The sequence below is a fragment of the Rhinopithecus roxellana genome, chromosome 6 (genome assembly GCF_007565055.1).
Source record: "Rhinopithecus roxellana isolate Shanxi Qingling chromosome 6, ASM756505v1, whole genome shotgun sequence".
Taxonomy (NCBI): domain Eukaryota; kingdom Metazoa; phylum Chordata; class Mammalia; order Primates; family Cercopithecidae; genus Rhinopithecus; species Rhinopithecus roxellana.
Window position 1 is genome coordinate 155915879 of NC_044554.1, and position 23476 is coordinate 155939354.

The 23476-nt window shown below is 48.2% G+C and overlaps 1 long non-coding RNA gene and 1 pseudogene across 1 annotated transcript; both read right to left on the bottom strand.

The window, feature by feature from the left end:
* Positions 1 to 1043: 1043 nt before the first annotated feature.
* LOC104678939 lies at positions 1044 to 11976 on the bottom strand (annotated as a pseudogene).
* A 1884-nt stretch (positions 11977 to 13860) lies between these two features.
* On the bottom strand, positions 13861 to 22694 carry LOC115898296. Its single transcript, XR_004058013.1, has 3 exons — positions 22466 to 22694; positions 19056 to 19182; positions 13861 to 16463 (listed from the first exon to the last, which is right to left on the bottom strand). It is a non-coding gene; the product is annotated as an uncharacterized LOC115898296 (long non-coding RNA).
* Between the last annotated feature and the right edge of the window lie 782 nt (positions 22695 to 23476).

Sequence of the window (23476 nt, forward strand, 5' to 3'; positions counted from 1 at the left end):
AAAATATTATCAAATATAACATCTGCTACTCATTTGCCATATGAATTTTCTATTGTATTTGATAAAATAGTGAATAAATTATCATTTGTTTTCCATTAGAAAGTTGTGATACTTAATAAGTGCAAGAGGTTAATTTGGGAGGTAATCCCAGGAAGTGCAAAGAGGACAGGGAGAGAAGTCAGACAGAAAACAGTGAAAGTCAGCCGGGCGCGGTGGCTCACGCCTGTAATCCCAGCACTTTGGGAGGCCGAGGCAGCTGGATCACGAGGTCAGGAGATTGAGACCATCCTGATTAACACGGTGAAACCCCGTCTCTACTAAACAAAATACAAAAAAATTAGCCGGGCCTGGTGGTGGGCGTCTGTAGTCCCAACTACTAGGGAGGCTGAGGCAGGAGAATAGCGTGAACCCGGGAGGTGACAGACTTCCCCTACGACGTGTCTGGAAACTGTCTGGCGGCCCAACCTGATCCCCCTCCTGGGGACAGGGCCCTCCTGGGGAGCCAGGATCACAGGTTGTTCTGTGGGACTCAACGTGGAGCAGCGTCCTGGCCAGGATGAGGAGGACCATCACCGCGGGGTCTGCGGGAGGCACACGCGGGCCAAGCTCTGGTCCAACCGGCTCCCGGATTCGCTGCAGCCAGAGTCAGCCTTAGCCCGGACCTGAAGTCCGACCGCCATCCCTGGGGCTCCCCTGCCAGGCTGGCAACCCCCGTTTACAGGCCTTCCCTATCCCCTCCATCTGCTCCCGACCGAGCGACAGCCACCTTGTCCTGGTGACCTGGTTGAGGTTGGGGGTAAGCTGCCCTTGGACCCCCGCCCCAGGTCTGGGGCATAGCCTCGGCGCCGCATCGGTGCCGCCCGGCGCCCTCTGCTGGCCGTTGTCGGAAGTTCAGCCTGGCGTGAGTAGTGCGTTTCCCTGGGACCCAGGGCAGCACTGCTGGAAACCGGGGCGACCAGAGATCTGGTAACTGGCGGAGGGGTCCCCCACTGTCCACTGACAGCGGCAGTAGTAGTTACGAACTATGTGGACTTAAGAGAGCCTCAGCCCATGTCAGCACCGGAAGCCAAAACCCAGTCAAGGGCTCGGTGTGGGGACCAGCCGGGGGCAGGCCTGGGAAGCCTGGATAGCAAGGGCTGCAGGAAGGAAACCATTCCGGGACTGCCTGGGTCTGCCGGGGGTCTCCAGTTAGAGAGGTTGGGTGCGATAGAGCGCTCGCCCCGAAGGGCTGAGTGCCAGGCAATATGGTGGGGTCCAGACGCCCCCCCGTCTTGCTGGCTCACGGTGCGGGACTCAAACAGCTGCTTAATGAGCGCGGACTTCTGCTCCACCTGCATGATGCGCTCTCTCTTCTCGGTCACCTCCTGGGTGAGGAGTCGGTTCTGGTCCTTCAGCGTGAGGATGGTCTGCTGCTGCCAGCCTGGGGACGAGGTGGACGTCAGGGCAGAGTAGGGGGGGCCCGGAGGAGGACGTGGGCAGGGCCGGGCTGGCACAAGCCGCAGCCAGCAGGTCTCCCAGGCACCCGGCCACCTCCTGTACCTTGGACAGTAGCCGCCCCAGTGGGCTGGGGCTCCCCATGGCTCCAAAGTCGGCTCTGGCTCTGCTCTGGCCCAGGCGGCACTGGCGCTCCTGCACTCGTTGGAGCTGCTGTTACCAATCGCAGCCCCGCGCCATCATCTCCAAACCCTGCAGCAGCACCTCCTTCTCCTGCTCCAGCTCCTTCATGCGCTTCAGCAGTCCACGCCGCTAGTGATGGTGTGCCTCCGACGTTCCCCTCCGGCACTGGGGGCCCGCTGGGCATCCCCCGAGTCCGCCTCCAGGGTCCTGCAGGCCGATGCACCTGCGTCCGCGCTGGGGCTCCGTTTCAGTGCCGCGCTCTGGGAGCGCTCTGGGACCGCTCTGGTTCCGCGGGGCAGGGCGTAGCCTCGGCGGGGGCGCATAGCTGCTCCGGGCTGCGGGCCGCGCCGCTGGGACCGGCCAGAGAAGCGCGCACGCCCAGGGGCAGGGGCTTCCTCTCCAGGACCGTCCGCTGCTCGTCGGCCGGCGCGAACATCAGGCGCTGCGGCGGCTGCGGTGGCTGGTCCCCGGGCCGGACCGGGGCGTGAGTGGGGTCCCGGGGGCCGCCATCGGCGCTCAGCAGCGCGGTGTGCAGGCCGGCCGTGAAGCGCTCGAAGGTCAAGTAGCCGCTGTCCGGGACCACCTCGCGCAGGCCCTCAGGACCCCGCGGGGCAGCTCTAGCGCGTCGGCGCCCTGCCAGCAGGACTGGATCTCGCGTAGGTGCCAGCAGCCGCGCCGCTGGTCGTCCAGGATGTCGAACAGCGTGCTCAGGCTCCGCAGGAAGGCGCGCGGCATTCCCTCTGTGCTGCCCGCTAGCGCGGCGGGAGGCATGCAGCTCCGCTGGGCAGTCCCGGCCCGAGCCACGGGCGCCTGGGCTGGGTCCACGCGTCCACCTGCGTGGGTCCCTGCGCGGCCCCACGGCGGGGCCACTCAGGCGTGCTCCCAAGCTTTTTAATATATTTCACATTAAGAAAATTTTAGTAGATGACCGTAATAAAATTATGTTTAATCCTATATACTCATTGCTAATACGGAGATATTTTTTTACTACCACAAACTATCTGAAAAGAACACCTTCTGCTATGTATCTGCTATATAACTTTTATAGGATACATGAAACGTTGCATGCATGAATGTGATGTTCAGCATGATGTCAGGCTGATGTGATATCACAGCCACTCAATGCATTTACTTTTTTCCAAGATACATCAGGTGATTGCTTTTTCCATTAGTATAAAATCTACTTCAGTTCAGTTCTACAAACACCCATGATTCATTTTTATATACATGTCACAGTTTTGGGTGGTGAAAACTAAATGAAGGAATGCAAAACAAAACGAAACAAAACAAAACTAAATGCTTACTTAAAAAGTGTGGCCATGGTATTACAGGAGCACAGATAATGTGCGCCCTCTACTGGTGCGACTGTGTATGTGTGGGTGTTCGATCAACTATATTAATAATTTGGTTTAGCATATAATGATCAGGCTGTAGGTTTAAGAATTTATATGTGATAATCAACACTAATCAAAATAAATAGATGGATTTAAAATGATAATGGTGGTGATAATTTTGAATCTGAAGTAAGTGACATTGATGATGGAAGTTTTATTGGTTTTTTCAGGTACATAAAATATTTCCTCTTTGCCATTAAAATGTACACAGTTTTCACTTATGTTATCATTCAAAAGTGACTTCTTTGCCCAAGCTGTTACTAGAGTCTCGGCCAACATCCTCCTTTTCTCTGGTATCATGACGCTCCTTCTGGATCCTAAGCCCACTGACCTGACCACCAGTCACTTGGCCTCGTCCACATCATGATGCTGCTCACCATTGTGTTCTTGGTGTCTCCAGACCTTTTTGAGTCCCTTCATTTTCAAAATGACTTCAAGTGTAAGATGCTTTCTTATCTGAGCATGGTGATGCAGGGCCTCTCCGTCTGCACCACCTGCCTCCTGAGCGTGCTCCAGGCCATCGCCATCAGCCCCGGCACCTCCTGGTTGGTGAGGTTTAAACATAAACTCACAAATCACATTTCACATGTTCTTGTCTTCTTATCGTCCCTCAGTTGTCCTGCAGTAGTTACATAATCTTCGACACTGTGGTTTCTTTCCATATGACTCAGACCAGTTTTCTGACGCTCAGTAAAACTGCCTCATTTCCCCAAGGAAGTCCATCATCAGAAGCCTTATTTTTCTTACTCTGTCATTATCCAGAGATGTCTCCTTTGTGGGAATTATGCTGCTCTCAAGTGTATACATGGAGACTGTCTTGTGCAGGCATCAGAGGCAATCCCAGCACCTTCACAGCGCCAGACTCTCCCCAAGAGTCTCTCCAGAAAAAAGGGTGAGTGTCTTTGCGGTCATGTACTGAATGGATTTGAGCCTCTCATCCTGCTTAATCCTGATCAACATATGATCCAGTTGTCCTGGGTGTCCAGAGGCTTGTGACTAGGGCCTATGCTACTGTGAACCCTTTGGTGCTAAAAAAAGGATAACTGATATTCTGCAAATCATGAGACAGAAGTATTGTATATTTTTCTATGAAAATAATTATCTGAAAAGGAGATTCTAACATCAGTTAAATTATTCAAGTATCAGAGGATTTGATAATTTATTTCATTACACTGTATAGAGTTCATTTAACACTGTTGTTTTATGTAAATCATTTGGAAACTGATGCTGCCAAAGACTTGATGGATCCTTTAGTTCACTGTCCACCATGATTTCATAGCCTAATATGTTTGCAGTTTCTTGCATTTCATTTTGATTCATTGAACTTCATTTTAAAACTTTTTTCTTTTTGAAGTGTATTCTTTTTTTTTTTTTTTTTTGAGACGGAGTCTCGCTCTGTCGCCCAGGCTGGAGTGCAGTGGCCGGATCTCAGCTCACTGCAAGCTCCGCCTCCCGGGTTTACGCCATTCTCCTGCCTCAGCCTCCTGAGTAGCTGGGACTACAGGCACCAGCCACCTCGCCCGGCTAGCTTTTTGTATTTTTTAGTAGAGACGGGGTTTCACCGTGTTAGCCAGGATGGTCTCAAACTCCTGACCTCGTGATCCGCCCGTCTCGGCCTCCCAAAGTGCTGGGATTACAGGCTTGAGCCACCGCGCCCGGCGAAGTGTATTCTTAATAAGCTCATATTGGTAATAAGATTTCTCCTTTTTTTTTTTACTTTTGGAAATCATTTAGTGCATCCTTACTTATTCAAAATATGTTAGTGAAGTATCTAATTATTGGTTGAACAGTAACTTTTCCCAGCACTCTTACTTATTTCTGTGTTTTCTGACTGAACACAGGCTGTGGAGGCTTTGCTCTCACCTTCATTGTTCCTCTTTTCTTTTCGCTCTCATGCCTTTACATTTTTTTCTTTTCTTTGGTGTTATGCAGCTTGACTTTTATTTCTGTTGAGTATTTTTTATTGGTGGTCACTATTAATCACAAAACACTTCTGCATTCAAGGGTTCCCATCTGATATTCCGTTTCAGAAATTTATAAATATTTGTTATTAGTGTGATTTGTTATTTGTATGTAAGCTAGTGAAACCAATGTATTTGATTTCATTTCATTTTATTCTTTGTACATGTATAATCATGTTTGTATTGTGATCATTTTGTTTTTCTGTAGTTCTCTTATTTATTCATCTCAGTATTCTAGTTCACTAATCCTGTTGTTATTAACTTGGTCTAATAATTAAACCATACATTGTATATTAAATTTACTTAAGTTTCAGTTGTTCAATTTGAGTCTTTGCAAAACATGCCTGTTTAGTGTGTGTGTGTGTGTGTGTTTGAGAAAGAATCTCTCTGTCACCCAGGCTTGAGTTCGGTGGTGGTCATAGCTCACTGCAACCTCAAATTCCTGGTCTCAAGAGACCTTCTCACATCCACCTCCCCAGTAGCTGACACTACAAGCACACACCACTGTGCCTGGCTTATTTTTTTATATCTATTTGTTGTAGACACAGCTTTTGCTTTGTTGCCCAGGCTGATCTCAAACTCCTGGCCTCAAGTGATCCTCCTGCCTTGGCCCCAGCAAGGTGCTGGGAGTACAGGCATGAGCCACTGCCCCCAGTGCCTGCTTTAGAACTTCATGTGTTTTCAAAATTATTTTGATATTCTCCTTCCCCATTTGTGTTACTTAATTATTTTAAATACATTTCCAATCTGTGAAGTTTATGTGACGTATAATTTCTTCTTTCCCTTTTTTGGGATAGCTTATTTTGTGTGCTTCATAATTTATAATTTGGTTCTTACATTATAGAGATCTCACATTTGGGATGGCCCCAGTTAGAAATTTTCTCTCTATATTCCAAGGGGCAGAGTGGACTATTTTCACAGGCTTGAGGTCTGTGTAATGAGCCTTGCAATCAGAGCTGTACCTGAAGGCAGCTCTAACTTCTCGCTTTCATGACTCCTGTGAATTTGCCTCTTGATTCACTTCTGCTCCTGGGAAGTTCCCATATTTTTCTATCAGTTCTGCTGAGCAGTTTTAAAATTCTTGTAAACTTTAAGATTTTTAATTTACTACATTAAATGACCTTTGAGAATATGTTATTCTGTGCTAAAACATCAAATGTACACATGCATATATGATTAAAAAATTTTACATAAATATTTTGTGTAGAACAGTGCCCCATGAGAAATTTCAATTTTTCTCATTTGAAACATCTCAATGCCCATGTATTATTATACACTAACATTATCTGTGAAGTATAAATATTTTCTTAATACTTGGAAGAATTTTTATGTTTCGGACAAATATCCGAAGTGATCATGCTCCATTTTAATGCATAACTCCTGCACGTGGGCAGAATTGCTGTTTTTCTATAAAGTTAAGAATGTTAATTAGTGGAATTAAATATATAAATTCAGGTCTTTTGGTTTCAGTCACAAAGCTTCCTCCTTAGCATTTCTCTGGTGCTGTAAAAGTAATCTCAGTTTGAATGTTCTATTTAATCTAGATGTCATTTAAAACAATCTCAGGGATAAAAGACTACCCACTGGGGACAGTGTACACTGCTCGGGTGATGGCTGCACCAGTATCTCAGAAATCCCCACTAAAAAACTTATCCCCGTAACCAAACACCACCTGTTCCCCAAAAGCCTATTAAAATAAAAATTCACATAAAATTAGAAAATAATAAAGCGATCTAAAAGGAAATTTGCATGTGGCTACACGTTACTTGTTGGTTACACTTTAATATTTATTGTCATTTTAAAGTGTTCAAGAAACATTACTTATAGGATTTCTGCCTTTGTGAAGTTAAAGACACTAATTTAGGTTTAACACCTTGTAATATCAAATGATTTTCTTGGTATTGGAAAATTATGGGCAGGGTGTGGTGGCTCACGCCTATAATCCCAGCACTTTAAGAGGCCGAGGCGGGTGGATCACGAGGTCAGGAGATCATGACCATCCTGGCTAACACGGTGAAACCCGTCTCCACTAAAAATACAAAAAATTAGCCATTGGTGGCGGTGGGTGCCTGCAGTCCCAGCTATTCGGGAGGCTAAGGCAGGAGAATGGCGTGAACCCGGGAGGCGGAGCTTGCAGTGAGCGGAGATCGAGATCGCGCCACTACACTCCAGCCTGGGCGACAGAGAGAGACTCGATCTCAAAAACAAAAACAAAAAAAGAGAGAGAGAGAGAGAGAGAGACAGAAAGAAGGAAAGAAAGAAAGAAAGAAAGAAAGAAAGAAAGAAAGAAAGAAAGAAAGAAAGAAAGAAAGAAAGAAAGAAAGAAAGGAGAGAGAAAGAAAAATTATGTCCATCCTCTAGTGCTCAAAAATGCTGATCACTTTTTCACTTGATTAACTTGCTAATAAAGTTTCAAACTTTCTACTAGTTACTTCTCTATTTTTCTATACCAGACAGTTGATTTCCATAATCATTTTAATATCAATTAATATAATTGTAAATGTATTTTTTTTTACTTTGTTAATCTCTGTGTACACATAAACTCTTTGGCATTAAATGTACGTGTAAGTGGCTTGAAATTGCTCCTAACACATCATTAGTTATATCTAAGCATTAACCACTCTGATTAATCGTATTTTCATCTTTTTCTACTGTTTTGCATTTACTGTGTCATTCTGTATTTATTAAAATTTATAATTCCTTTTCTGTAAACATATTTCCAATATATGAAGTTTATGTGATGTACAAATATTAATATTTAGGAGGCAGTTTCAGTTTGTCATTTAGGCAAAATCAATTCTAATGATGCAAGTTTTCCAATTAACTTTATTCTTTGTTACCTATTTATAGCATTTAAATTTAATGAGCCCATAATTATACATATACATATCAATGATGACTACGGTTAAACAATGTAACATATGCATGAACTCATGTAGTTTCCTTTTGGTGTCAAAGCACCTAAAGTTTACCCTGTTCAAAAATTGCTAGTGTATAATATAAAAATAGTAACTATAACCTTTAAATTGTACTTTAGTCCTCCAGATTCATTTATTTTATATAACTGAAACGTTGACTTGTGTCTCTTCTCCCCCAAGTCATCATTCTATCATGTCTATGTATTTAATCTTTTTAAAGATTTCATATATAACAGAAATTATGCAGTATTTTTCTCTCTCCCTAAGCTATTTCACTAGCTTATTATCCTCCAGGTTCATTTATGTTATCACAAATGGCAGTATCTTCAACTTTTTAAAAGCTGAAAAATATTTTATTATTATATATTACACACACACACACATACACATAAACACCTCCCCCACAATTTTTTTCTTCACTCGTACATCAATGCACAGTAACTTCATCCTATGGCTTGGCTGTTGGGAACAATGCTGCGGTGGGGCACGGAGAAGAGGGGAGTGCAGATATCTCTATAAAATGCTGATTTCATTTCCTGTTGATATATAATTTATAAGAGGGATTGCTAAGCCATATGTAGTTCTATTTTTAGATTTTCAAGAACCTTCATACTGTTTCCCATAATGGCTGTACTAACTTACATTCTAACCAGCAGTGTACAAGGGTTCCCTTCTCTCCACACCATCACCAACACTTGTTATCTCTTGTCCTTTTTATAACAGCCATCCTAACAGATGGGAGCTGATAGCTCATTGTTATTTAATCAGAAACTGTAAAACTCCTAGAAGAAAACACAGGGCAAAAGCTCCTTGACATTGGTTCAGATAATAATTTGTTAAATATGACATTAAAAGCACAAGCAACAATAATACAAGTAGGAGTATATCTAACCCTAAAGCTTCTGCACAGGAGAAATCAATCAATGAAATTAAAAAGCTGCTTATGACCTCAGAGAAAACATTTGCTAGCAATATATATCATACGGGGTTAAAATCAAAATACATAAGAAGCCCACACAACTGAATAGAAAAAAAGAGAGAAAACTCACCAAAATCTAATAACCTGATTTAAATACAAGCAAAGAACCTGAATAGACATTTATCTTTTAAAAAAGATATAAAAATGGCTAACAAGTGCTCAACATCAGTAATCATCAGGAAAATGCAAACCAAAGCCCTCATTTACTTTAGCTTCCATATTTTATTTCACACAATAACTATGTGTACAGCAGGTACAGCAATCTCCATCCTACAATAGAGGACCCTGAGCCTGGTGACTCGGGGATGCATCTGCATGAAGCCGGCCTTGGGTGGGGTGGACGGTGCTGAAGAGGACAGCAGATGACATAGAACCAGGGGCAGCGACTCACCTGGGACCCCCTCAGCAGGGGAGCCTCGGTCAGTCCCCAAAGCTCAGCAGCACCCTTTGGGGACCTGCTACCTGCTGGCTTGGTGAGCACCACAGACAGAAGACAGGTGGGCGAGGCTGAGTCAGAACTCCTGGGAGGAGGACAGCCAGGTGCCCCAAACCAGGGCTGCTGGCTGACAGACCTGAGAACCCCCTGAGGCTAGGGATGGGGTAAAGGACCAAGCTGGTCACCTGTGGGGCCCTCAGTTACCCTCATTGCCGCTGGTGCCACCCCGGCAGTGCACAGCAGCACAATTAGTAAGTGGACAAGCCAGGCATGTGGATGGGTCTGGGGAGTCTTGCTCAGGGGCTCTGACAGGACAAAAGAAGGGCCACTGGGGCTGGAGAGAGGGTCACAGCCTCTGGGTCAGTCATGATGGAGAAATGAGGAAAAGGGAACGGGTGGTGGCCAATATGCAGGAGAGGCAGGTGGACGTGGGATGGTCAGAGTCCATTAGATAGGTTGGGCTCCAGGTGCATCCTTGCTGTACTGGGCACTTCTCAGCATTCCTGGAACTCAGCTTGGTGATATAGTCACATTTTGGGAGACTGCTGTCAGGGCCTAGCCACACACCCCTGTGCCATCTCAGGACTGGACTTTCTCAGCTCCCATAGGGGATGCTGCCTGCAGCCCAGGAGGGGCAGCCCCATGGTGCAGCCTGATCCCCCATGGATCCTAAGCAGCCCCTGCCTGGCCCTGTGCTCCCTCTGCTCCATCGCTCCAGCCCCTCCTGAGTGTCAGCCAGCATGGAGGCCCTGTCTGTCCTTTCTTCCCTATGCAGGCTCCTGGGCTGAGACCTGGGTCAGATGAGAATGGGGCTGGTCCTTCCCTGAGACCTGCTCAGGAAAGGAAATGGCCCCCAACCTGGTCCAGGTCCTCAGCTCTCCTCGCGGCCTTACAGTGAGACAGACCTGCCCCTGTCTGTGCTTTGGAGGTGGAGGTAAGAGCCTGACCCTGCTGCATGGAAGCTGCTCCATAGATGGGTGACTTGGTGGGGATTTGATGAGGCAGAGGCCGTGGCCTGTGGGCATGGTTGCTGGCGAGGGGGAGTGACACACTGTCACTGGGAGAGGCCACAGCTCCTGCTGAATCTAATACTAAACTCCAGCCCTGCAGGTGTTTTACAACAGCCACCACCGAGAATCACAGTAGTGTCTCAGTAGTCACTGCCCGCTGCCCACCAGGGCCCTACCTGGAGGCCAAGACCCAACCAAAGCCCAGGTTGTCTGTGCCCTGGAAACAGTGTGTCTTGTGGTCATGAGGCCAGGCCACCAGTGCCCACTCATCAGGGGCTGGGTTCTGTCCTATTCTGGCTCCTTCCAGTTCAGTCACATTGGGGCCCCTAAGCACATGACCCAGCATCCAAGAATCAGAACAGGAAGCCTGGCAGCTCAGCTCACTCCATCACTTCTTATCTACAGCAAACATATCAGGGCATCAGATGCACAGATAAATGGCTATGAATGTTTAACAACTGGAATAAATCTAGGAACAGCAAGAGGGCACAGCGGTGAGTGAGTGTCCCCTGTGACTGCTCTTCAGTGTTTAGGACAGGTGCCCATTGCTGCTGCCTGGTGCTGCCTGCCTTTCAGACAGAGAAGGGTACACTTTCCTCACCAAAAGGACAACAGGCCTGGTCCCCAGCCCACCTGCCCATCCCTGCAAGGATCACCTTGCTGGGAGGAATCTGATGCCAGAGCCTGGGCCACTTCTAAGCCAGGAACAGGAACACCTTCTGGTCACCCCAAAGGAAGGAATAAATCCCGATCAGAGTTCACAACCTGAGCTCTTGCTCACTCTTTATTCATGGGGAGGCCCAGGCCTAGGCAGACAAACCTCTCCTGAGGAACCATGGAGCCAAAGGCTGGAAACTTCCAGAATCCTTAGGTTTGGATCCCCCTTGGGGTCACCCTGAGGCCTGTCTCACCAGAGCATTCTTCTGTCCACAGATGTCTTATTGGGTCTACAAAGGAATCCTCACAGAGGTCTGGGGCCCAGCATGGTCATTGCTACTGAATGTCAAGAAGGAGAAGGACAAGAACCCAGGGAAACACCAGGTCTAGTCCTTCCAGTCCCAGCCACAGCAGGATGCATAGGCCAGAACGTGTCAGAAGCCCAGTTACCCAGATGGAGGGAAAGTCAACCCCAAGGGGGCGGAAGGGGTCAGTCACAAATCCTGGGCAGACAGTGGCGTAGGCAACACAGGTGAGCTGCACACTGCTGATTTTCCCTGGCTTTGGAAATGAAGTTTCTGCAGAAAAGCTTCTTTTCCTTCCAGAACCACTGTTTCATGACAGCAGTTTTGACAGTGAGTCTTGTGTCTGTTCTGAGGCTTGGCCGTACTCTATAGAAAATGAAGCAGGCCAAGATGTCCTCAGTGAATGTACACCAGAATGACCTAGATGTGCGCCACACCTTCATAAGCCACGCCCTGTTCAGAGAGCGCTGCAGCATCAAGTAAGGTGTGTGGGGCGTGGAGGGTCCCCAGGGAGGTGGGCATTCCGGAGGGATGGGGCATCTGAGGGGCAATGGGGAGGTCTCAGGACAGGGGTAGTGTCTCAGAGAAGAGGGTGACAGCCAACTGCTTGGAATTCTGGCCTTGGGAAGGGTCTGCAGAGGGGCCTGGAATAGTGAGGTTTTCAGGGCAGTCCAGGGGGCTCTGAACACCTCTGCTCATTCCGTGAAGACAAGCAAATGTGTATCCAGATTATCACCTTAAAATGACTCCTACAGTGCTTGATTGATGGGACAAGTGTGCACAGGAGACCCCAGGCCAGAGACCCTGCTGCCCTATAGGGCCTGGCTTCCCCAGCTGAGGGGTCTGGCTCCTCCAGAAGGACCCAGCTCCCTTTCTCTGCACAGGAGGCAGAAGCAGGTCCCTGCAGGGCACACAAACCATGCCCTGTCTGAGAGGGGGCGTCACACGACTGGGGCTGGGACTCAGGGCCGGCATCCTGGGCAGACTGGGCCAGGACTAATCTTGGGAGAGTACTTGGGGAGCCCCTTCTTTCAGGGCCCACATTTGATGGAGATGAGACCACCCCTATAAGAAGCTGCAAGACCTTATCTGATCCAGCCTTATGTAGGAGGTCTCATCCCACTGCATAGGGGGCCCCCAGCACCACAGACTGAGGCTCTAGTATTCCCTGCTCATGCCACCAGCCCTCCACCTTGAAGGACCAGGTCCTCCCATGCCTGCTGTCCCCATAAATTCCTACTTCAAGCTCATCACAAGCTCATCCTGAGGCTCTGGTACATCTGCTTTCTGCAGGGCAAGCACATGCTCATAGCCAGGGCACATATGGCATTGAAAATGCACAGAACCCTGTCCCCATGTGCCTGAGGGTGCTGGGGGAGCACACAAGTACATCAAACCTGGCCCAAGGGCAGTACCCACACTGCCCACAGGACCCTCCGCTTTAGCCCTGAGGGAGGGCCAAACTAATCCAACTCTGGTGGGCTGGAGAGGGCACCATGAGTCCTCCTGGAAACTGAACCCACCCCTGACACAACTCAGATGAAAGGCAGGAGTGTGGCGAGCACTTCCCTGCCTAGACCTTGCCGTATCCGTTGCCTCCTGTGCAGAGCTGGCCCCCAGGGGTGTCCAGAAAGGACCCAGCACTGCCCAGTGCAAGGTGCCCAGGGCAGAAACAGGGTGAAGGCAGAGACCCCTCCCAGGAGACTCCCCCTGGCCTGATGCCCAGCCCAAACCTAGATCCTCTCCTGAAGCTCTCCTGTTTGTCCTGTGGGAGCTCTCCCAAGACGCACTGTCCCAGACCTGGGCTCTGGATGATGATGTGGTTCTCAGGCACTTTTAGGCCTCCATGGCTGAGCTCAGAAGGATGCACTGTGACATGCCCCCCAGGTGGTCTCTAGCACCAGGTCTTCTCCTGAGTCACCATCTAAGACAGTAAAGAGTGGGGAGTGCCCAGGACCCTCCATCCCTGCTCCCCAGGCCTTCCTTCTCCTTTTCCTCTTCCTTCTCTAAGAAGCTTCTAAAAACAGGCCAGTTGGGCCCCAGGGCAGGTGTTGGACTCACCTCAGTAACAGGGCAGGGGATGAGGGCAAGACCCCTCCAAGCCCCTACCACACCCTTCCCCTCCTGCCCTAGAAGAATCCTAGAGGGCCCTGGAGGGTTCAGTCTCATCTGTGCCAGCCCACACCCACAGCTGCGAGCACCAACAGGGCCAGAGAGGAACAGGGGTCCCCACTCATGAGTTCCCATACCCCAGGCAGCACACACCCCTCACTGTGAAATCACTAGGGACCCTCACTCACAAGTGCCCATACCCCAGGTGGCACACACCCCTCACTGTGGGATCAGCAGGGACCCTCACTCACGAGAGCCAGCAGGTACCCTCACTCACAAGCACCCATATCCCAGGCGGTACACATCCATCCCTGTGAAATCAGTAAGGACCCTCACTCACGAGTGCCCATACCCCAGGCAGCACACACCCCTCACTGTGGGATCGGCAGCCTGTAGTGTTTCTTCAGTGTCAGACCAGGGGGGTTACTAGAGACCCCAAGACTCCAAAAACCCAAACAAGGGTCAGATGGGTTTGGGGGAGAAGTGGACCAAGTTTGCTTTCCATTCAGCTAAACATCCAAAGACCCCTAGGAAGGCCCTGGTTCTGGAGCGAGTGTCTGTGGCACCCAGGCCTCTGCAGGTGTTCCTCAGCATGGAGACCCTTCCCAAGGGGGACAGGCTGGCCCACCAGCCCAGCTCCAGAAGCCCAGAAGCTGACCTGAGGCCAAGGCCCAGCAGCATGAGAATTCTGTAGAGCCCAGGACAGCAGGTCACTCTCTGGGGGCCCAGTGGCTCAAGATGTGGCAAGTCTGTTCCCATCTCAGGATAGATCATGGGATTTTTGGCGAGTTCTGTGTTGAAACTCTCTCCCAAACTCCTCATGGATCTTGACATCCGGGGCTCATGGTGTCCACAGTGCAGCTTTGTGCAGGGATGCTGAACCCTTGTTCTTTCATCTTCCCTGGACACCCCCAGGACCATAGGACAGGCCCTGGCCCTGAACCCCATCAGGGCCTCCACAACCAGGCCTTGTCCAGCCCACCAAAATCCCAGCGGTAGGGCCATAGATACTCCCCTTGCATGGTGGCACCTGGACCTGACCTTTCTCAGGGGCCACCGAGCAGCACAGCCTTAAAGGAGCCAAGACAGCACCCAGACAACCCCAGACAGCTCCTCAGCTGGGTGAAGTCAGTGTCAATGGGGAAGCTGGACTCAGAAGCTGCTGGAGGGCAGAAGGATTGTGGCATCTGCAGAGTCCTAGCCAGCCAGCGCCTATCACATGTCCCCATGTCTGCCCACCTGTATGACAGAGCCTCACTCACAGGGCAAACATCCCAGACCTACAGATGCCCTGCCCAGCCCAAGCCCTGGGAGAAAAGGGACCCAGGAGAACTATGGGTGCCCCAGAAATAGCCAAGATAACAAAACAGGGGACTGAGCTTCCTGGGGCACTGGCCAAAATTAGAATTTGGCCCAAGGAAGGGCAAGCCCCTTAAAGTAGTGTGTGGGTACGCAGGGCTCCCCAAGTCAGGGCATGCCTGGCAGGGCCAAGGCAGAGACGTTACCAGGCTCAAGGAGCAACCATCCACATTGCCAAGGGTGGGATAGGAGCCGGTGGACCAGCCTCCAACCTCTTCAACTCAAGGAAGCAGTGATGGCTGGGCTCTCACACCCTGAGTGGCCACCATCTGACCATCAGTGGGGCAGAAGCCAGAGACCATCGATCTATCACATGGTCCTGGGGCCCCGCTTCCACTGCACAAGAATGCCTTCAAGTCACATGATCAAGAAGAAGCTGGGCAAGAATGGGCCCAGGAGACTGGGTCCCTGGGTCTGCTGTCCTCAGCAGGTGCCAAGGACAGAAAAAGTCAGAAAAGTTTTCCATGGTCAGAAAAAGTCAGAAAGGTAGTCTCACTCCTTGGAAGGAGGCTCCAAGGTGGGGTCTAGAGCTGCAGGGGGAGAAGGAGCTCCTTGCAGTACTGAAATAGGCTCTGGCAGGATCCCAGAGTCTGCAGTTCCATCCTTCTCTTTTTCCTTTTCTTTGAGAGTTTGGACTCTTCTTCCATTCGATGGTGAGTCTGAAGCCATGGACAATGAATTTATAAAAGGAATTCTCAGTGGCCATTTCCACAGTCTGCCCTGTGGAAAGCTGATGAGAGCACGCTGCTGTCTCTGCACAACAGTGACCATCCAGATCTCGCCAACAGGTAGAGATTATTTCTTAAATCTGTCTCAGTAATAATATCCCCCAGACCACCAACATAGAGTCGGGGTAGACTTCTCCACCAGTGGGTCTGGATGATGCATGGTTGAAGAAGCCTGCTCTAGAAGCTTATCTGTCTGCTATGGGGTCATTGTTTTCACAAAGCGATCTTTCGTATTCTGATCAGCAAGGGGGTCATCTGGATCTGCAGGCTTCTCATGTCTGTGCGGACACTCCTCTCCTCTCTCACCCTCTCCTTTCACCCACAAAGAGTAAATGTGGGGCTTATTCCTTAGGTAGTAGAGTGTGTCCTGGGCCAGTTTGAGCAGCATGTCACTGGTGGATGTGGCTTTCCCCAGCGAAACAGTTGATCATGTTCTATCAGGGTTAGAAATCCCTCTCTCCATATCCGCAGTCACCTTTTAAAGACAGTTCTGCATCAGAACCTGGACCGGCAGTCATACTCCAGGTGTGAGAGGCAGGTCTGAGGGACATTTCCTGCAGGCTTGGCACTCTCCAATCTTCTTGGAACGCATGTGCACCACAGAGCCCCATCCAGACACTGAATGGCCTGGTACAGATTTTGCACTTTTTCTCACAGTTTTCTTTGGTCATTCAGATACACTGGTTTTCTCCAGGACATGTGTGACACAGAAGAGAGAAGCATCCTCCCAGGTTTGTCTGTTTTAGGTGCTGGAGCCCAGAGAGGTCTCCTCTTGAGAGGGTCGGCAGGCAGCAGTAGCTTTTCAGGTGGGAGAGAGGACCCCCACAATCCTGTCAGCCCCAGCTCTTCTTTCTGGCTGTTCTTGAGACCCTGAATGATCTTTGACCACGTGTAATTCATCTTTCTTGACTCAAGGTGAACCTCACTTCCAAGGAATCTCCATTCTTGGAGGGAACTCTTGGCTTCCTAGTATCTCCAAGAACTGGCCTGGAAGAGACAGAGAAATGTGGATGCATCTTGAGACACTCACAGTGTAAACTTGGTGCTTTTCAAAGACCCTCCCTCTACACTGACAGGGCTTAAGGAGACCTTGTGTCTGCTGCCAGGAGATGACAAAACCTTAAACGAGAAAGTCAAGAACCAGGATCACCGGAAAAAGAAATGTACAGTCTCTAAACTCATAGACATGTTGGGGAACATCTGTGTGTTTGGATGTTTATTGTGTCCAAAGATGGATAAAGACTCAAAAACTCACCAGCTGCAGTGGCTCACACCCTTAATCCCAGCAATTTGGGAGGCCAAGGCAGGTGGATCACCTGAGGTTAGGAGTTCGAGACCAGCCTGGCCAATATGGTGAAACCCCATCTCTACTAAAAATACAAAACTTAGCAGGAAACCATGATATGAGCCTGTAAACCCAGCTACTTGAGAGGCTGAGGCAAGAAAGTCATTTGAACCTGGGAGGCAGAGGTTGCAGTGAGCTGGGATTGCGCCACTGCACTCCGGCCTGGGCAACAGAGACACTGTCTCAAAAAAAAAAAAAAAAAAAAAAAAAACCTAACAAACAAAAATAAAATGTGAAAGCAAAAAGATTTTGGCTAAATACTCCTGGCCTGGAAGGGCTCTTTGTTTTACATGCAGGTGATCTGTCCTGAAAAGAGGTCTCCTGATCACAAAGTCTTACTTGGAAAGAGCTCCAAGTACACAGAGCCACAGGCACATCATCTGTGGAACTGCCTCTGCTGCCCAGGATGGAAACATGGAAACTTAGGGTAAAGGTGACTGAGGCTAGAACAAAAAGATTGGGGGGGGGGGGGGGAAAAAGAAAACTGATTTAAAAAATTAAAGAAAAATATTCTAACATGAAGTAATTTTTTATTAAAGCCTTATCTCTGAATAAGTTAAATATGGCATATCACAGTATTGTACATAATAATCTAAAATTTTAACTATTGGCCAAGCACAGTGGCTCATGCCTATAATCCCAGTGCTTTGGGAAGCCAAGGTGGGAGAATTTTGCGAACCTAGGAATTGGAACTAGCCTGGGCCACAGAGTGAGACCATGTCTCTGCCAAACAATAAAACATTAGCTGGGCATGGTGGCATGGCCTGTAAAACAATAAATAAAAATGAAATTCTAACTGCCACAAACTAAGCTACAATATTTATGTCATCATAAAGTAATAGACAATGTATTTCAGTCCAAAAGAAGTAACCAAGAATTGATTTCAAAATCAATTCAGAGCTTTGCCTTCTCTGTATGGTGGAAGAGCAAGAAACAGACTCCCTCTGGCACCAGATACATAGGAAGCCAGACCAACTACATCAACCAGATGTTTCCAGACACTAGAAGCAACTGCAAGGAGCACAGGACAGTGGTCTGGAGGCTGAAACTGAGGGGACCACATTGCTGCCCCAGCTTAGAGCCTGCAGAGCCTCCTGGCAGTGCAGGGTGGGAGGATATAGGCAGTGCATGGAAGTCCCCACGTTAAAGAGACAGAGTTGAGAATGTGAGGAGAGAAAAACATGGGGCTGAGTACCAAAAAGCAGGGAGGAGTGGCTGAAGTAGGGGTAAGATTGATGAGTAGAAAATAGGGGCTCATTAAACCATTGGCAGGTATATGGGTAAATATCAATCAACATAAATAATATTACCCAGTACAAAAGAGAAAAGGCACCTGACACTTTTTTTTTTTTTTTTTTGAGACAGAGTCTTGCTTTGTTGCCTAGGCTATAGTACAGTGGTGCGATCTTGGCTCACTGCAACCTCCGCTGCCTGGGTTCAAGTGATTCTCCTGTCTCAGCCTCCTGAGTAGCTGGGATTACGGGCACACTCCACCATGCCTGGCTAATTTTTGTATTTTCAGTAGAGATGGGGTTTCACCATGTCAGTCAGGCTGGTCTCGATCTCCCGACCTCGTGATCTGCCTGCCTCGGCTTCCCAAAGTGCTGGTGTGAGCCACCATGCCCAGCCCACCCTGCATTTTTTTTTTCAGAGCATTTTCACAAGAAAACTTGTCATTATGAGTATAGTATTATCTAAAAGTAGCAGAGGAGGGAACATTTCCCAGTATATTTTAGGAAGCTAGTATTACTCTCCAATAAAATCGGAGAAAGGCAGTACAAAAAAAAAAAAAAAAAAAAACCCACAAAAAACACCCTGTAAAACAGTATGCCTCATGAAACTCGATGTGGAACTCCCCAACAAAACATTATTCAAGAGAACCACATGCTTCACCCTGGGTGAATTTCTTCTAGGAATCATAAAGATTGGGGGAAATCAAAGGAAATCTTTTGTTAAAAATCAAAGTTGTAGACTCCTGTCTTGAGTTGATTACTTTGAATTTTTCATCCCAAAATATATACAGGGCCTGGTCTAATTCTATGATCTTTATCATATGCAGCCAGATGCTGAAGAGAAATAGATACAACAGCAATATGGGAGTTACCCTCTCTAAAGCCCAACTGAAATACCCGGAGTCGGAAGTTTCACAAACAGAAAAACAACATACTTATCCTGAACAAGGGAAGGAGAAACAATTCAAACATTTAAATTAAAATTGCTATGAGAATACTGACTTGTTAGAAACTGAAGGAGCGAGCAATGCTTCTAAATTCCACGCTTTTCCATCAGAATACGGAGATAGACAACCTCGAAGTGCAGTTTCTTCACAATTGACTTTATCCAGTCATAACATTAATTTCCCTATGAATCAAATCATAAAATAAACTCATGACATATTCTCTGACTAAAAGAAGGCAAGATAAACTGAACGGTTAGCTGTCAGTGTAGTAAATTATGTACGAGCATCTTATTGCTGCATTTTTAAATAATGATGGAATTAGAAATAATCTAAGTTTCTATCAAAGAATAAACAGTGAAACAAATCTTGTATACCCATTCTTTGGAATAAATTTAAGACATTAAAAATAGAATCTCGTGCATTGATATGGAATAACGTAAATGATATATTGCTTGTGAAATAGCAAAATAAAAAAATAGTATGATACAATTTGTGTTCAGAAACTGTACATGTATTTAGCTTCTTTTTTTTTTTTTTTAATTTTCTTCTTTTTTTTTTTTTGGAGGCAGGGTCTCACTCTGTTGCCCAGACAGGAGTGCAATGGCATGAAGCTGCTCACTGCAGCTTCAACCTCCTGAGCTCAAGGGATCCTCCCCACTCGGCCTACCAAAGTGTTGGGATTACAAACACGAGCCACCGCACCTGGCCAAATTTATGTGTATTTATAAATTTATAGAAAACATCCAAAAAAATAAACACCAAGCTATAATAATTCCTTCTAACAAGGGAGTGAGTTTGGAACGAAGAGGAAGACATGTGAAACTTCCGCTACATAAAGATCTCTATGATCCACGATTATTAAAACAGCATGCATTTCTTTTATAATTAGAGAAAGAAAAAAATACGCATTGTTACCACTTGGTAGGAGGGCACCAGTTTTGTTTTAATCAGTATTTGAATTACATGTTAGTGCACAGCACAAACCTGGAAGAGAAAGTCCAGAGGAATAATTAGAACAAAAATAATCACACTTCAAAAAGTGAGTGGGTGTTATCTTTACATAAGAACAAGTGTTCCAGGTGAGTTGTGGTCAGGATCTACCACTGCTCCAGCTCCGTCAAACACCTAAGCCCTGCCAAGGGGAAGACGGAGGACAGGGAAAGCCAAGTGCCAGCAAGTACTCTCCCCAACCAAAGGCCTGTTTCTGCAAGTTTTCTGTCATTAAGAAAAAATATGGAGTCCAAATGGGATGTGGAACCCTTCAGGACACTGGCAGAGAAACACAAAGAATATGCCACAGTCATACCTTAGAGGAAGACTTCGAGCTTTAGACTTGAAATTCATCAAAAGCTTGTATGAAGTAAATAAAGCTACTCTACTTCTCCAAGTGTCAGTTTCCTCACCTATAAAATGGGAACCGCATGTCAACTTCATCAAATTGTTGCCAGAGTTAAATTCACAAAGATATTTAAAAGTGACTGTTACTATTACTGCAAGGGTTCACATTATTAAAAAAAAAAAAAAAGCATCAGACTTCAAAATATACAAAAGGAATAATGTCCATGTGTCCAAAGACAAGATGATCAGCTTTCGAAGCAGCCTGAGGTGCATGAGCATGAGGTCCATCCCTAACTAGAACTCTCACAGCTCCACTGAAGAGGACACACACAGGGCCACAAGAAGCTAAGTGCATGGCCAGTGTAGAGTGACTGGTGAAGTGAGGGTGGAATTCCTAAAGACCCTCTGAAAAGCAGTTACACAACAGGCTCCCAGGAAACACTGGAACAAACCAGGCAGCTGAGCAGATACTACCAGGAATGAGGTGAGCAGAGAAGGGCCGGAGCCACAAATCTCAGCAGAATACACCAAACTGCAAGGAACTCCTGGCTCTGTGAACAGCAGCTGTGGCTGCATCAGGACCAATCTTGTGAGGCAGCTGCTGGGGACAGCTGAGATCACCTGTTTTTGCAGCCACACACCCAACAGCAGTGCCTCTGGAACACAAATCACAAAATCCTCTCCATTCATCTTTAAGGTGACGGATGATGGATGCCCTCACATTACAACAGCCTGACTACACTTGCGGACAAATGTATTTAGAAACTCCCACCTAAAGGGGGAATAGTCAGGAGTAAAATGAGAATATTGAGGGATGGTGGAGGAACGCAGGTACTTGACCCCACAAACTCTACTGAAAACAAGGGAAGAGAATGTTGTACTGTGGTCTCCCCATACTTCATCTCATCACATCCATAGATGCTGCATAGTTCTTGTTCCCTTATTTACAAAGGTGTTGATGAGCCCAAGTGTAATTGATCCTGAAGGAGAAAATTCTTTACAAAGTACAATTAGTGTCTAATATCCATGACCAGGGTTTTAAGGGTTTTTAAAATAGTAACCCACATTCAGGAATCACAAATGAAGCCTGTTGTAATGTGTGATATGAACAAGGTCTTATTTTCATGTAGATTAACACCTTGGTTTTTATGGATTAAACATAAAAGCATAAAAGCTGGCGTCATTCCAGAATCAAAGGAACTGTCCCTGAGGACATATGGAATTAAGGGACATCAATGATTAGGAAGCTACACCAAACTAGAAGTGCTCCCAGAAGTTTCCATTGTCTAGACAGAAAAATTAAACAGATCAGCCCGAGAGAGTAAAGGTACCTCCGTGAATGCCCGGGGTGATGAACATTCCATTTAAAGCAAAATTGTGAAGCCTGAGGAGTTTCAAAGACGCCCCAAGTGCTCCTCCACACCTTGAAAGTCACTCCCACAAAGCTGGAGCACCACCTGTTCCTGAGGATCAGGTTGCCATCTGTGTCTTTGAGACACTGCCCAGTCAGGCCTCAGTTGAGAAGAGGCCAATGATGTCACGTGTAAAATGCCTAAACCATCTTCATCTTTAGGTAGCTATTTGGGGACTTTCCACCAAATGGGTTGGTGGAAAATGGCGCACCAAAGACACACGCCTGGGAAGTGAGATTTTCTCCTCTGCTCTTAGCATCTCCTGGGTAAACCAATAATGACACTCCCTGGCGCCTCAACATCCACATCCGCGAAAAAGGCGCTGGTGAGGGTGACATTTTCAGGAAGCCACAGTCCATGTCCTGCAAAACCCTGAACTTGTGCACTGGTGGGCCAGGCAGCATATTTCTCCCCTTAGCGGCTGCATTGCGCTCTGCCTGGAGAGAAAAGAGGGTAGTGGCACAATGGACAGCGCCCAGACCTCAGGCCGGTTCCCACAGCAGCTTAGGAAAGCAGGCGGCTCCCTGGGCTGCAGGAGGCGCAATGCCCAGGAAAGACCCCAGGTGCAGGTGGGAGAGGGAACCCAGCAGAGCAGCGGGAAGTGGGGTGAGGACCACACCCGTCCGAGTTGGACAAGGGCAGATGCACTTCGCGGCGTCACGCCTTCCTCACTGCCCAGCCTGGACCTGCCCCTCCTGTCTCTCTCCGGACTCACTTCCCTTGGCAAGGAGGTGCCCGCGATCAGTAGCCGGCATCGCCGTGGAAGCGGCGAGGTCCACACTGCTCTGCCCAACACTCCTAGGTTGCCCGCCTCCTCGCATGTCGTCTGCTGGGATTCTAGTCCAGCCGCCTTGCCACCAACGAGCGGGGAACCGTTAAGAGGTACCGTTTCCAGTCCGCCTGGCCGGGCGCGCGCTGCACCGCTCGCCCTACGAGAATTGCGCCCCGCCCCCGAGCCCGGGGCATGCTGGGATTGTAGTCCCGAAGCGCTTGAAACAACGGGCGGGAGCTTTAAGGAGACTACAGCTCCCAGAATGCACAGCGAGGCCGGCACAGCCCGGCTTCCCCCCTCAGGACTGCGCACCACCCCCTGTTCATGCTGGCTGGGATTGTAATCCGGTCGCCCTACAATTAAAAAACTGGAAGCTAATCAAAGATGACAACTCCCAGTATGCCAGGCGTAGCTCCCGCCCTCGAATCCACACCTCCCCGAGTCCAGAGCAGTTCTGCCATGATAACGGGAGCCTGACTGTTCCCAAACCTTTTCTGCCTGCCAGGCGATAGCAGGACCAGGGCGGCTGGTCTTACCGTTTAATTATGTCACTACCTCTCCCTCAAATGCTGTCTTCATGCTTTGTCATTGCCAGAAGTTTGATTTCTCACGGAGCAGCAGGGGACCAGGAGCTGCTCACAAACCTGTCAGGGTTGCCATAGTAACGCTCCTCTTCCTGGAGCGGTACTCGCCCCACCCCTTCCCTCGCCCCCGCCCCTTTTCCTCGCCCCCGGCCCTTCTTCTTGCCCTGCTCCTTCCCTCGGGGTGCCTCTCCCCTCGGCACCGCCCCTCCTCCTCGCCCCACCCCTGACACGCTCCTTCGAACATGCGCAGTGTAGTCCCTGCGTAGGACTGAGGCTAATGGTCAGGTGTCTGCCAGTTCTCCGACTTCTTGGCATCCCACGCGGGAAGCTCCCTCCTAAGTGTCTGAAACTATCAGTTGACTGCCAGAAA